Consider the following 15,697-nt stretch of genomic DNA (forward strand, 5'->3'; position numbering starts at 1 on the left):
CCTCCTGGTGGTCCCAGAGGAGTCCCTGCCTCCAAGGGCCCCTGTGGCAGCTGGAATTCTCTTACTCCCAGTGAGGAGGAAGGACAGGTGTGTTAGTCTGCTCAGGCTGCTGTAACAAAGTAGCCCAGGCTGGGTGGCTTAAATAACGGGAATTGATTTTCAGATAATTCTGGAGGGTTAAAATCTATGAACAAGGTGTCAGTCTGGTTGGTTTCTTTTGAGGCCTCTTTCCTTGGCTTGCAGGTGGCCGCCTGCTCCCTGCGTTTTCAGGTGGTCTTTTCTCTAGGCACGTCTGCATCTTAATCTCTTCTTATGAGGACACAAGTGATATTGGATTAGGACCCATCATAATGTCTTCTCATAACTTAAACACCTCTTTAAAGACCTCATGTCCAAATCCAGTCACATTCTGACGTACTGGGGGTTGAGACTTCAATGTATGAAGTCTGTTGGGGGTGGAGGCGGGGGGCACTGTTCAGCCATGACAGCAGGGAAGAGCCCTCGTGCTTTCCTGGGCCCTGAGAAATAATGAGGCAACTGTGCCCCAGGAGCAAAGAGGCTGGGGAGAGGCTGGCAGAGCCCTCAGCCACTGTCTAGACAGAAGCTCTGCCAGACACACTGCCCTCCGAGAGCCGAGCGGAAGCCCAGACTCACTCACCCCCAACAACTGAACCAAATAGGGGCTGAATCAGGGGCTTTCCTTAGGGAACCAGTTTCTTACACTGATTTCTGTTCCTGCACATCTGGGAGAAATGACTTGAGCCTGGGAGTGGTTGCAAAATGGCAAACCACAGTGAGGGCTCACAGTTCTTCTGTACCCTCCTGCTGTCTCATTTACTGCTGCCCCGGCTCTGTGGGGGCGGAGCAGCTCTCCTTGTTGGCCAGATAAGGAAGCTGAGACTCAGGAAATCTATTGACTCCCAAGGGCACACAGGTGCTGAGCAGCAGAGGCAGGACTCAAACCAGACCTGAGCTGCCCCATCTCTACTGCTCACTCTTAGCCGCACATCTACATCAGTTGCAGGCCTTGGCCACATAGCCATTGAGTCCCCCCACCCAATCTGGAATGTGTACTCATCCGACTTCCTACCATATGACTGGGTTCATGATACCAATGGGCTTCTCTCAGCATGTTCGATGCTAGCAGGTAAGACTGCCAGCCAGTTACCATAGCAACAAGTGTGGGAAGAATCAACATCCTAGTGGCCTGGGTGGAAGGTGAGGATTAACATGGGGATATAGGTGTCCATGGCACTGACTTTCAGATACCTGCCCTAAATGCCATCTAAGAGTCAGTGCTTCCTCAAGACCAGCTCAGCCCCTGTTCAATTAAGAAACTGTTTTCTCTCCTGTACCCAGAACTCTGCTCCCTCTTCCTCTTAGCATCATGTCACAGGCCAGTCTCTGTTAACTTTCCAGTGAACCGGGGAAGTCAATCCTCCACCCTGCTACTGACAACATTTTGTCAGTTTTGAAAAGGTAGGCATAGTCTTTAGAAAAAGCCAGGCCTGGGGGTGAATCCTAGTTTCACCACTTACTCTGTGGTCTTATTCTGGTATTAAAATCTCTCCACTGGAGTTCCTTACTACGAAAAGGAAAGCATGATAGGCCATATCTCACGGAACTATTAGAAGAATTACATATATAATAAAAAAAAAGAGAGAGAGTTCAAGAAAGGGCATAGGGTAGTCCCTGAATGAATAGAAATTCCCTTTTAGAAAGACTACTCGATCCTACTCTGACTGTGAACTACTGCTTTTGGAAATTTTTTTGAAAAGAAAGTAGAATAATGGATTTGTGCTTGATGGAGTTTCTATGTACAGACACAGGGACCCTATATTTGGAACCAGGCACCCAGTCTTACTTCTCCAGTGTTCAGGGAATAAAAACCCCATAACCAGTCAACTGAAGTTCCCAGAGGAAGGTAGACCATCATAGACATGAGAGTCAGCTAGGGCCATTAAAATTGGACCAGCCTGGAAACTTCGCTCAGCGGTTCCCTAATGAAGTGTTGATAATTAATTTGTCACTCAGCACACATGCATTGTGCCAGGTGCTGTTCTAGGCTCTGGGGATGCAGTAGGCAACAAAACTGATAAAAATCCCTGCTTCCTGGAGTTCACATTCATCACTTGTTATCGTCTAACGGTGGGATCTAAAGGAAGCTGTTCTCTGAAGTCTTCCATGTGGGTCATGGGCCTCTGGGAGGTAAATCAGGATCTTCTAGAGATTAAGAAGTGGAGGTGTAGTAGTTGTTTGAAAAAGAATAGTCATTATGCAACAGTTTTTAACATTTAAAGACCCAGGCTTCTGGTTTTATCTTTGATGCATATGAAGCCTTAGAAGTTGTCACTCCCACCCTTACAACAAGGAAAAAGCTAAACGAACTTAAAAATCACTTGTTAGACCCATAGGAGAATTGAGGTCACAGAGCAAACCACCACTCCAAATCTATAGACATAGGGGAATTAAGAAAATAACAGCCAAGATATGGCAGAGATTTTGGAATTATGAGATAGAAAATTTAGAATAACTAGGATTAGTATATTAAAGACTCTAATAGAAAAAGTAGACAACATGAAGGGACAGATGGCCAATGTAAGCTGAGAGGTGGGAACTCGAAGAAAGAAGGAAAAAGAAATGCTAGAAATAAAAAACACTGCAACAGAAATGAAGAATGCGTTTGATGGGCTCATCAGTAGACTGGATACAGCTAAGAAAATAGTCAGTGAGCTTGAAGATATGTCAATAGAAAATTCAAACTGAAATGCAAAGAAAGAAGAATAAAAAAGCAGACAGAATATCCAAGAATGGCGAGATCATTTCAGGTGTATTAAGCACATAATTGGAATACCAGAAGGGGAAGAAAGGAGCAGAAGAAATATGTATAGTAATGCCCAGAATTTTCCAAAATTGATGATGGTGTAGTAGAGAATTTAAGCTTGCCCAAAAAGAGGGCTAGCCTTTGCCTTTGGTTTCTGGGAGGTAATCACTGTCATTCCTGAAAGGAATGTCTTCATTTAGGGCAAGGATTGGCTACACCAGATCTTAGAGTGTTGCTAACTACACCTGATAGTCTTAGGGTAGAGGCTGCCTATGCTAGAAAGGCTAATATGTGATTCAAGGTGGCTGCTTTGGGTCATGTGGTATCAGTCAACCTAGAGGCTGAGATCAACCAGGTGGACAGTTACTCCTGCCTGTGTTATGTAATAGAGCCCAAATAAAAATTGTGAAAACTGAGGTTCTAGCAAGCTTCCTGGTTGGCAATACTCTGCGTATTGTCACACGTTGATGCTCGCTGTGCAGCGTGTCCTGACTCCACGAGAGAGAGAGAGAGCAAGGGAAGCTGTGCATTTGGAATCCTCCCAGACTATTCCCTGCTCATCTATTTCTTGGTTGATTTTACTTTGATTCTCCCCCCTCCCCGTAATAAACCATAGCTATGAATGTAATGGCTTTCAGTGAGTTTTTTGAGTCCCTCCAGCAAATTACTGAACCTGAGGGTGGTTTGGGGGAACACCTTCAGACTTGCAGTTGGTGTCAGAAATGAGGTGGGCCTTACAGAGAACTATGTGCCCTCAATTTTGACAGCTGGACTCTAAACTGGTTTGGCCAACTCCAGGCAATGGCAATTAACAAACCACAGATCCAGGAAGCTCAGAGAACACCAAGTAGAATAAAACTATATACATATTAGGCATATCCTATTCAAATTGCAAAACAAACCAAAAGACAAAGAGAAAATCTTGAAAGAAGCTGGGGGTAGGGGGAGCCACCTTGCCTTTAAGGAACAAGGATAAGAATTACATTAGACTTCTCATCAGATATATGTAAGGGAGAAGAGTGTGGAGTGAAATACTTAAAAAGTCGAAAAAAATCCCCACCAATAGAGGATTCTATATTTAGTGAAATTATTCTTCAGAAGTGAAGGCTAAATAAGGACTTTCTCAAACAAATAAAAACCAAGAGTATTTATCACTAGCAGACTTGTTCTCTGCAAAATGTTAAAAAGAAGCTTTTCAGAGAAAAAGAAAATGATATAGGTCAGAAACTGATCTACATAGAATATTCAGAGAAGGAATAAATGAAGATAAAGTAAAATCTTTTTCTTATTCTTAATTGATCTAATAATAACTGCACAAAGTAATAAGAGTAACAACGTATTGAGTGACTATGGTGTGTGGACAGCTGAACCCAGTAACAGCAATGGCATAAGGAACAGGAGAGAGGAAGTGGGAATGCTCTGTTTATAAGAAACCTGCACTAACTGTGAAACAGTAGTACAGTGTTATTTGAGTGTGGACTTAGATCAGCTGTAAATACATATATTGCAAACCTAGGAGAACCACAAAATTTTAAAATAATTATAACCAGTATGCCAAAAAGAAATAGATAATTTGAATAAGGCTATCACTATTAAAGAGATTCAATCAATAAGTGATAATTTTCCAAAAAAGAGAGCACCAGACCCAAATAGTTTCACTGATGTATTTTAACAAACCACTTAAGAACGAAATGATACCAATTCTCTACAATCTCATCCAGAAAGTAGAAGTAGAAGGAACACTTCCTAACTCGTTCTGTGAGGCTAGCATTACCCTAATGCCCAACTGGATAAAGATAGGAAAGTAAAGCTACAGAGAAATATTTCCTATGAATATAGATGCAAAAACCCTCAAGAAAATATTAGCAAAATTAACCCAACAATGTATGAAAAGAATTGTACAACACAACCAATGGGGTTTTGTTGCAAATGTGCAAGACTGGTTGAACATTAAAAAAAATATATCCACCACATCAATAGGCTAAAGAAGAAAAATCATTTGATCAAATGAATTGATATAGAAAAAACATATGACAAATGCAACACCTCTTCATGATAAATACACTAAGTAAATTAGGAAAAGAGGACATCCTCAACTTGATGAGGAATATCTCAAAAAAAAAAAAAACTTCGGCTAGCATCATACTTGATGAGAAAGTGGATATTTTCTTGCTATATTGGGAATAAGGCAAGGATGTTCCCTCTAACCACTCCTGGAAGTACTGGAAGTTCTAGCTAATGCAATAAGATAAGAAAAGGAAATAAAAGTTATACAGGTTGGGAAGGAAGAAATAAAACTGACTTTGTTCACAGGTCACAGGATTGTCTATGCAGAGAATCACAAATCATCTGCAAAAACAATACAAACCAAAAACCAAAAACCAAAAAACCTCCTAGAACTAATAAGCAATTATAGCAAGGTCACAAGATACAAGCTTCATGTACAAAACTCAGTTGTCCTCCTTCATACCTGTTTAAAATGAACCAGCAGAATTTGAAAAAGGCACAATGCCATTTTCATTAACATGAAAAGTTAAATATAACATAAAGATCTAACAAAATTTGTACAGGATCTACATATAGAAAGCTACAAGACTGGTGAAAGAAATTGAAGAGGGTCTAAATAAATGAAGAAATATTCTGTGTTCATGGATTGGAAGATTCAACATTGTTAAGGTATCAATTCTCAGCTTGATCTATAAATAGAGCACAATGTCAGTCAAAATCCTGGCCAGCTATTTTATAGGTATCAGCACATCGATTCTAAAGTTTACGTGGAAAGGCAGATGATCAAAGCGGCCAAGAAGGAACTGAAGAATAACATAGTTGGAAGAATCACACTGCCTAAATTCAATTTAATTATTTTAAAGTTACGGTAACCAAGACAGTGCGCTACTGCCAAGAGCATAGACATGGGTGAATGGAATCTCATAGAAAGCCCCAAAATAGACCCACACAAATATAGTCAACTGATCTTTGACAAAGAAGGAAAGGTAATTCTGGAGAAAGGATAGTGCTTTTAACAGCTGTTGCAGGAACAGCTGTATGTCCATACTCAAAAAAAAAAAAAAAGAGAGCCTTGATACAGACTTTATATGTTTTGTAAAAACTAATTCAAAATGGATAATAAACCTAAACATAAAACACAAGATACAAAATTTATAGAAGAAAACACAGGAGACAATATAGGTAACCTTAAGTTAGTTTTCAGATACAACACCAAAAAAGTGATCCATGTTTAAAAAAAAAAAAAAACTTTATTAGAATTCAAAACTTCTTAACTTTTTAACTTTTTAAGTTAAACCATGAACTGGGCGAAAACATTTGCAAAACACACTTTTATTTTTAAGTTGTATGAGTTTTTGCTATATTCCTGATACAAGTGACTTAATAGAAGTAAGATATGCACAAATTTTCCCCCACTCAGCAGGTTGTCTTTTTATTTTCTTGATTTTGAAGTATAAACATTTTTCGTTTTAATTACAGCCAGTTTGTCTAATTTTTTTCTTACCTATGACTATGTCTTCTTCTATGAATTTATAGCTTGGTGCTTATATTTAAGTCTTTGATACATGTTTTAATTGTATGAGGGGAGGGGTCCAACTTCATTCTTTTGCATGGAGATACTGAGTTTTCTCAGCATCATTTGTTGAAAGGACTATTCTTTCCCCCATTGAATTGTCTTGACATCCTTATTTAAAGTCAGTTGACCATAAATATGTGTGTTTATTTCTGAACTCTTGCTTCTATTCTAGTACTGAAGGGTTCCTCAGGATGCAGGACTTCCAGTGCTAAAACCAGGATAATCTCAAGTAAACGCGGACTTTGGTCACCTTACAGCTGGATAGGGCTTGCTCAACCACTGCCCATGTTCCTCTCTCTAATACCCGCAATTCCACATTTCACTGCTTTTCAACCCCTCAACTACTGTTTCCATCCTTCCTTTGGATTAGCACTGTAGAACTCAGGGCATGCTTACTGAAAGAATTCAAACAGCACAGAAAAGTGTAATGCGGAAGCAGATGACTCCAAACTTCCATCCCTACTCTGCATCGATAACTGCTGTTACCTCCAAAAAGTTTCGACACATATATTCATCTTTCCTTTTGTTAAAGACACAAGTGGAATTGAAACATGCATATAGTTTAACAATCAGCTCTTAAAGCTGTATAATGTCCACTTTATCACTATACTACCGATCGTTTCAAAATGCCCCACAGACTGGCCTTTAGCTCTGTTGAAGTCTGGGTCCCCTGAAAAGCTGGCTCTGAGCTGGAGGTCAGTGTGGAGTAAGTTTATCAGGGAGTAACGCCAGTGGGGGTCAGGAAGCAGGATTGAGCAGGGGGAGAAGTCGGACTGCAATGCAGGCACAACACTGACCTCAGTAGGTTCCACACTCTGCTGAGGCTGGGGTGGGCTTCTAGGGCTGAGCTAAGTTGGGGCAAGAAGCCAGGCCTTTATATTCCCACAGTGACCAGCCATCGAAGGCGGCTGCCCCCAGGAAGGGAGTGTACCTTTGGTGAGGAAATCTCCAGCAAAGGCAGAGGCAGGGGGTTGTGTGTCAGCAGCTGGGGGACTAGACCCTAGAGTCCTAGGGGCATCTGGGTAGCACAGCAGAGTGTACTGTAGGTCATTAAAAACAAGGCTGTGATGCACCTTTCTCTGCAAGATAATGCATCTGCAAGATAAGGGGGTGCCTTGCATGACCTGCATAGTCATGGTAGCAGCCACCCTGTCGTTGGTCCATAGCTGCCTATCAAGGGTGGTGTTCCTCTTTCTTCTTGAGCTCTCTGGGTTGATTGATGGGAAGGCAAGCTTTGTCCCCTCACTGCAAGGCAAGTCCTTATTGTTTCTATGTCCTATCTGCACCAAAGAAGTTAACTCCAATGGGCTGTGGGAGAATGGGAAAGGGTTTAGGACCATTTTGGGATGAAATCCTCTTGGTTATGAATGTGCTTTAACATACATTACTGAGGCCATGACCTGACAACTTTCAAAAAATTCTTACCCTTTAAATTTTCCATCAGGGGTCAACAGGAGAAACCTAATGCCTTGAAAGCAGATTTCTGGGCCTCTTGGTAGTTTGGGAGGCTTGGAGGTGAAGGATGGAAGGTCTATCATGCAGGTACCATATGGTACACACCTGTGCCTATGTCCTTGCTATGGAAATGTATGGGGACCATTTGGTGTTATATACCCTGGAACGCTGGGTTTGAGGCACCAGCTTAGCCCCTGGTAGCTGATGATGTGGTACAAATCATGCACCACCTCTGAGCCTCACTTTCCTCTTAAGACAGGAATTGATAGACCACCTTTGGGTGGTGATGCATGTGAACCATGATAATGGAGTCTGATGCATGGTAGGTGCTTAGAAAAAGGTAACTGATAGAATAGTAGTGATGGCAACAACTGCAGAAAGGGGGATGTTGCCACTGGGCACAGTGTGCTCCTCACCATGTCAGGTCTGGTTCTGAGACTGTGTGTGTGCAGGGCTGGGAAGGCAGGCCCATCCAAAACAGAGGTGGCTGGTCAGGCACCTTGGGACCCGTGAGGCCTGATTCATGAGCCCACTGCAAAGAAGAAAAATAGGCCCCATATCAGTCCCCATGCTGCCACCTCTGACCATTGCCCCCCTTTCTCTGAGCCCCAGGGTTCTATGTTCAAGCCTCTGCCTTGGGACTAATTGTTCAGGCAACTCACAGTGCAATGCCAAGTCTTGAGTCTAGACAGTGCCTTTCTGCAAAAGACAAAGTGCCCCTTCTTCCAGGCTGAGCCAGCCCCAAGGCCAGACCCTATGGCTTGTTAATCAGAGTAACCCCCTACCCTGTGCTTCTTCAGCCAGGTGTACTGTTGGCAGGGCCTAAAATGCCAAGCCCCACCCAGAGGCCCTCAGTCTGTGTCCAAAATTATCAGGTTGGGGTCTTCATAAATCCCTTGGGATATCAATGGAGACTGAAATTCAAAATTGAAAATTTAGAAAAGAGAGGCTGCCATGGGCACAGGCCAGAGCTACCCACCATTGCCTTACCTAGGGACAGAACAGCACCCTGCACAGTTCCTTGGTTCCTGCTCTCTTTCAAACCCAGTCCCAGCAGTAGACCCAGAATTGAATGCAACAGGCCCTGCCTTTATTGTTTTTTTCTTACCTAATTGCTCTGGCTACATCCTCCAATACAATGTTGACTAGAGGTGATGAGAACAGATATCCTTTTAAATATCTTGAGACCTGCTTTGTGGCCTAACATGTGGTCTATCCAGGGATGTTTTTCCTGTGCCCTTGAGAAGAAGATGTATTTTGCTGTTGTTGTGTGAAGTGTTCTATAGATGTGTGCTAGGTCTAGTTGGTTTATAGTGCTGGTCAAGTCCTCTATTTCTTTGTTGCTATTCTATCCATTGTTGAAAGTGGGATATTGAAGTCATCAATTACCATTGTTGCGTTGTCTATTTCTCCCTTGAATCTATTTTTGCTTCACGGACTTTGATACTCTACTGTTAGCCAAATATATGTTTATAATTGTTACACCTTGATAGATTGATCCTTCATGTGTGTGTGTGTGTGTGTGTGTGTGTGTGTGTGTGTGTGTGTATTCCTTTCTTTCTGGTAATAATTTTTGTCTTAAAGTCCATTTTGTCTGATTTCAGTATTGCCACTCCAACTCTCTTTTGGTTGCTGTCACGTAGAATATCTTTTTTCAGTCCTTTCACTTTCAACCTATTTGTGTCTTTGAATCTAAAGTTAACACGCTTTAGAGAGCGTATTGTTGAATTTTTAAAAAATCAGTTCTACCCACCTATGCCTTTTACTTGAAGAGTTTAATTCATTTATATTTAATGTACTTGCTGATGAGAAAGGACTTAATCCTGCTATTTTGCTATTTTTTTCTTTTTTCATATTTTTTGTTCCTCACATCCTCAGTTACGGACATCTTTTGTGTTAAATGAATATTTTCTGTCATACTCTTTCAAGCACCTTGTTGTTTCTATTTCTGTACATTTTGGGGGTTATTTCCTTACTGATTGCCTTGTTAATCTAGTTTGGATTAATACAAACAGTATACAAAATGTTTTTACTTTATTTTACTTTTTATCGAAGTATAGTTGATGTGTAATATATGAGTTACAGGTATACAATATAGTGATTCACAATTTGTAAAGGTTATACTCCGTTTATAGTTATTATGAAATATTGACTATATTCTCTGTGTTGTATAATATGTCCTTGTAGCTTATTTTATACATAATAGTTTGTACCTCTTAATCCTCTACCCCTATACTGACCTTCCCCCTTTCTCTCTCCCCACCGGTAACCACCAGTTTATTCTCTATATCTGTGAGTCCATTTCCTTTTTGTTATATTCACTAATTTGTTGTATTTTTTAGATTCCACGCTATAAGTGATATCAGACAGTATTTGTCTTTCTCAGTCTGGTTTATTTCACTTGGCATGATGCCCTCCAAGTCCATTTGTTGTTGCAAATGGCAAAGTTTCATTCTTTTTATGGCTGAGTAGTATTCCATTGTCTATATATCATATCTTCTTTATCCATTCATCTGTTGAACAAAAGCTTTTATATATCTTCATCATCACTTATATCTTTTACACTATGTGTTCATCAACATAGATTTATCATTTTTTTCTGACATTATCTTTTAAATTGGATAAGAAAAAAAGAGAAGTTACGAAGAAAAATGTGCTAACATCATCTTTAATATTTATCTATACCGTTACTTTTACTGCTGTTCTTATTTCTTCATGTGGGTTTGAGTTACTGTCTCATGTCCTTTCATTTCAGTCTGAAGGACTCCCTTTAACAGTGATTGTAGGACAGGTCTGCAAGCAATTAACTGTCTCAATTAGTGTTTATCTAAGAATGAGTTCATTGTGACTTCATTTTTGAGGAATAGTTTTGCCAAGTATGGAATTGTTGGTTGGCAGTTTTCCACGGAGCCCTGTAACTAGGTGGTCACACTGCAGGAGGAAGTAAGGCAGCTTGTGTGCAGTAGCCCCTCACCAAGGTCGGGGGTACACACCCAGACAGGAGCTGGATGTGAAACAGATGAGCATGGAATAAAGGTGGGAAGGAAAGAAGCATTTGCCAGAGAGGGAGGGCCTCATCCAGCAGCACCTTCTGGGTGAGCTGTGAATGCTGTCTGTCCTGGAAAGCTGACAGGAGGCTGTAGGAAACAAGAGCCGTGGCCTGGAAGGATGGCCTGTGGTTTCCAGTCTGAGACATGCAATGCTTAGCTTGGTGGCATGATTGGGGAAATGAAGGAAATGCCATCTGTGAGAGAACGGACAAGTGGGAGACCACGCCATCTGTGCTGAGTTAGGAAGATGAGGAAGTGAGAGAGAAGAGGAATGGGAAAACATGGGCTGGGAGGCACGATGGGGGCATCAGTTAGAATTTGGTGGGTTGCAAGTCACAGAAAGGCAACCCAAGCCAGCTAAAGCCAGAAAAGGGAATGTATTTGAAATATACCAGATATTTACAAAATCTTTTGGGAGCTGGAAAACCAGGCTTGGAAAACAGACAAGAATGATGGTGGCCCCAGAAGGCCTAAAAGCAAGAAGTACAAGGGTCGTCTTCTTGCAGAAAAGCCGTGGTCAGGACATCCCTGTGGGACACCTCCACCGTGTTAGAAGTCACCAAGGTCACAGCAGGGCACTGTCACTGCTGCCAGTGCTGGGAAGTCCATCTAACCATCTCTCAGTCTTTTCATGACACTCTCAATTTAGATCAGACACAGGCAGGGGCATCTGATGGGCTGAACCTAGTTCACATGGCCACATCTGACAGTGCAGACCTGTTCCTGATGGAAGCCATCCCAAAGGGGGAGGTCCTGGGGGGTTGGTCCAAAACAGGAAAGGGCCAGGTGTCATAAAGCCCCAAAATGAGTCCTGTTGCCCTATAACAAATGAAGTGAAGGGAAGTGTGATTTTGAAAGGAGGGGAGACCTGAGTGTGTTTGTCAACTTGGGGAAGAGAACCAGTGAAGGAGAGCAGGATTAAGGATGTAAACCCAAAGGAAATGATCGGACGAGCAGATGGAGGTGGTGCGCCCAGGGGGAGAGGCTGGTCCCGCCTCTTAACTTGATTCTTGCAGAATCTTGACTTTGGGGAGAGGTGTGAGTTGTGAGAGAAGGCGTATGGGAAATTTCCGTTCTTTCCATCTGTTCCAATCCCTGCCTTTCCAGAACAAGCAGGTGTTTTCACGAGGGAGAAGACTTGTTTTTCAACAATGTAAAACTGACCAAAGGGGTGATTCATCATTTTCTAAAATCCTGACTCTTTGTGGGAGGGGAAATCATTTCAGACCTGCTTCTTTGTTGGACCCTGTTGAGAACAGGATGCTCCTGGACAGGCTTGATGCTGGCAGTCACCCTCCCCATGGGGTCCCCCCTTACTGCTGCACAGAAAGGGTGACAGCTCCTTGGAACCTCAGTATCTCATGTTCCCAGGACCCAGAACTCCGCTAGCGAGGTCACACTTCCTTCTTTCCTCTTAGCCTCTGACGGCCAGAAGCAGAAACTCAGCAAGGGACTCTGCCTGGCCCAGGGTGTCAGGCCCGGCTGGCGGGGGTCCCTCCTGCCACTTCCCACAGTGCCCTGAGGGGACCCCACCTGCTCCAGCATGGCCTGTCCCACTGTTGGCTCTACACATGCTCTGAGGAAACCACAGGAAGACTTTGCAGCTGAATAAAATCTTTATCTGAAAACCGCCCAACTAAATGAGGAGCCCAGACAGTTGCCCAAGTGAAGCAGAGTCTCAGGTGAGTAGAATTTGTCTGAACTCAGCATTTATAGAAGCATAAAAAATGAGGCCTACGAGGTCCACAGGACCTGTCAGGCACACACAGACGAGCTGCTCAGCGCCCCCTTCAGGAAAGGACTGCCGAGGCCCCGCTGCAAAAGTAGGGTTGGCTGACACCGCCAGCTGTCAGCGCTTTGAGGGTCAGCCTCGGCTTTCCGGCTTTCCAGCCAACTTCGTGCTCTTCTTGGGTGGCTCCCAGCCAACGACTTCTCAAGGCAGTAGCGGCCAAGTCATGCTTGCCTCCGAGAAGGCCTCCAGCCAATGACCGTGCAAAGCTGTGGTACAGGGGCCTAAACACCTCCATCCAAAGCCAGACCACGCTCTGGGCCATCTGCCTCGGAGCTCCCAGGTGGGCTGGCAGGTCCACTGTCAGGTCTGTACACCCCCTTTCCTCCCCCTGCCTGCTTCCTCTCCCTTCCTGAGCAAGTGTTCATCCCTAATGAAACTCTCGTCTTCACATCTGCCCCTGCACTGACATCAGCTGTCTGGACATTAGCTATTGCGGAGTTAAAGGTGATATGTGACAAGTGCCACGGTAGAGGTTTAAACCGAAAGTTACAGTATCTGAACCGGCTCAGTACCCCTGTGCCTCCTCTCCCCCTTGACCAAGGCTATAGAACTTAAGGAAACATGCTCGAGGTCACAAGTAAGGGCCTTTCCAAGCAGAGCCTCCATATTCTGGTCTGAACCCTCTTGCCGGCCCAGTGTGTCTGGCGGTTTTCCAATGCCCAACCCTGGATTCTGCATCTTTGTCCTTCTGACTCTCTGCCCAGGATCCCAGGATCCCAGGTCAAGAAGACCCCAAAAAAGTAAGAGTTCAGGGTTCTGAATCTCTTCTGGAGGCCTGGGCTATGTATGGGAGGGTGTGCCATAGATTGAAGTGCATCGACTGAAATTAAAAGCCAAGCTACACATCTGGAGGAGGCATTGGGCCAAAGGACAGAGACAGAATTCAGGCCAAAGGCAACAGGACTGAGGCCAGCAACTGAGGGCCAGGAGAGGGGCCCCACCCTCTTCCCTCTGGGACACAGCAACTTGCAGGACCCAAGTGCCCAAAGGTAAAACCCAGGCTGTGCGCCGAGTCCCAGGAAGACAAGGCCACCAAAGTGGGAGAAAAGTTCACCGTTGATGAATCCCACACAATTTTGCAATTGAAAAAATCTAGAAAGAGTATTTTAAAGTCAGCATACTCTAAGTTTTGTTTTTAGTTTATATTTAAATTATAGGCTATAATATTTAAATTGTGGGTCAATTTTTAAATTATGCATAACACATATGGGTAATTTAAATTTTATATATCTAAACTATGGGTAAGATCTTAATGGGGTCTGGCAGGAGGACTTTTAGAAGGTTTGTGTGGCCTCAGGTCTGGGTGATGAGGGAGATTATTAAAGGTGTGCAACTCTAACCATGGGGCTCCGAGAAGGGAGGTGATGCTGAAACAGGGTCCAAAAGGATGCATCAATGTCTAGGTGATGAGAAAGGCAGGTAGAGCGTGTATCTGGTGGGAAGATCAGCTGTAGTGACAAAGAGGACCAAGTGGAGAATGGTTCACTTCTCACATCTGTCTGAGATGTTTCTGGTTGACAGTGGGGGCTCATGCAGTCATTCAGGCATCTGGGTGTGCCCAAGAGGAAAGAGAGAACAGATTTGGGTGGAGAGCGAGCATTCTGTGCCCAGAGCGGGGAGTTGACAGTGACTAGGGCGCACAGAGCCAGGCTGGTAGGGAATGACCAGAGGAGTGCTGGCAAATGCCTAACAACTGGCTCTCTGGAAGGGAAAAAAGTTAAGTCCTGATGATGTCAAACAGTAATCAATATCAAGGCTGCAAAGAACAAAGAGCTTTACATTTGAGCATCTTACAAATTGTAATTCAGGAGACACAGATTCCAAGGGGTGTTCCAGGGAAGAGAGTCAGGGGCTTATCAAGGCAAAAACCACGAGGAAAAGAAATGTTTGTCCTTAAGGACTAGGCTGTCAGGAATTACTCTAGGGTAAGGGTCTGATAAGTATCTCAAGTTTCTAGCAGGTGTTCTGGATGTCTTAGTACAATTTCTGGTCAAAAGATCGGATTCCATCCAGGCCGAGACATGTGTAAGTCACACTTCCTCCGTGGCCCCCAGGCTCCGTTTCAGAGAGCTCTCTTGGCAATGGCAACTCCATTTTGATTTTCTTTTCACAATGGGCAGCATTTGTTGATTTTCTTGGTGTAAATAGTCTCACCACCATCAACTGCAAACTACCAGCATACCAACAGGATCACTGAACAAGGAGTTGGGAAGAGATGTGTGGAAACATCCCAATATATAGTTGAATTCGGGTTCTCCAGAGAAATAGAGCAAATAGAAGATATAGGTGTGTGTGTGTGCGTATACACATAGATCACACATATATATCAAGAACATATGTATATATATATCAAGGATATATAAATTTCTTGATATAGATATATATCTTCCTTGACTTACAGAGGAGTTACGTCCCAATAAACCCATCATAAGTCAAAAATGAATTTAATACACCTAACCTACCAAACATTGTAGCTCAGCCTAGCCTACCTTAAATGTGCTCAGAGCACTTAACAGCTGGGCAACAAAGCTAACACAAAGCCTATTTTATAACAAACTGTTGAATATCTCATGTAATTTGTTAACTACTGTACTGAAAGTGAAAAAACAGAAGTTCTGTGGGTCTAGGGTATCCGTTGTAAGTTATCGGTCGCCATGGCATGGCCAGCTGGGAGCCGTGGGTCACCACCGCTGCCCAGCATCATGAGGGAGTATCTCCTAGCATCTGGCCAGCCCAGGAAAAGCTGAAAGTTCAGAATTTGAAGGACAGTTTCTACTGAAGGCATATCGCTTTTACACTACCATGAAGTCAAAAAAACCTTGAAGTTGAACCATCATAAGCCAGGGGCTGTCTGTGTTTATCAAGAGATTTATAACAAGGCACTGGCTCACACAACTATGGAGGCTGAGAAGTCCCAAGGTCTGCAGTTGACAGCCAGAGACCCAGGAGAACCGGTGGAGTTCTTGTTCAAAGGCCCGCGGGCCAAAGACTCA

Source organism: Vicugna pacos, chromosome 11 (assembly GCF_048564905.1).
Source record: "Vicugna pacos chromosome 11, VicPac4, whole genome shotgun sequence".
NCBI classification, from domain to species: Eukaryota; Metazoa; Chordata; class Mammalia; order Artiodactyla; family Camelidae; genus Vicugna; species Vicugna pacos.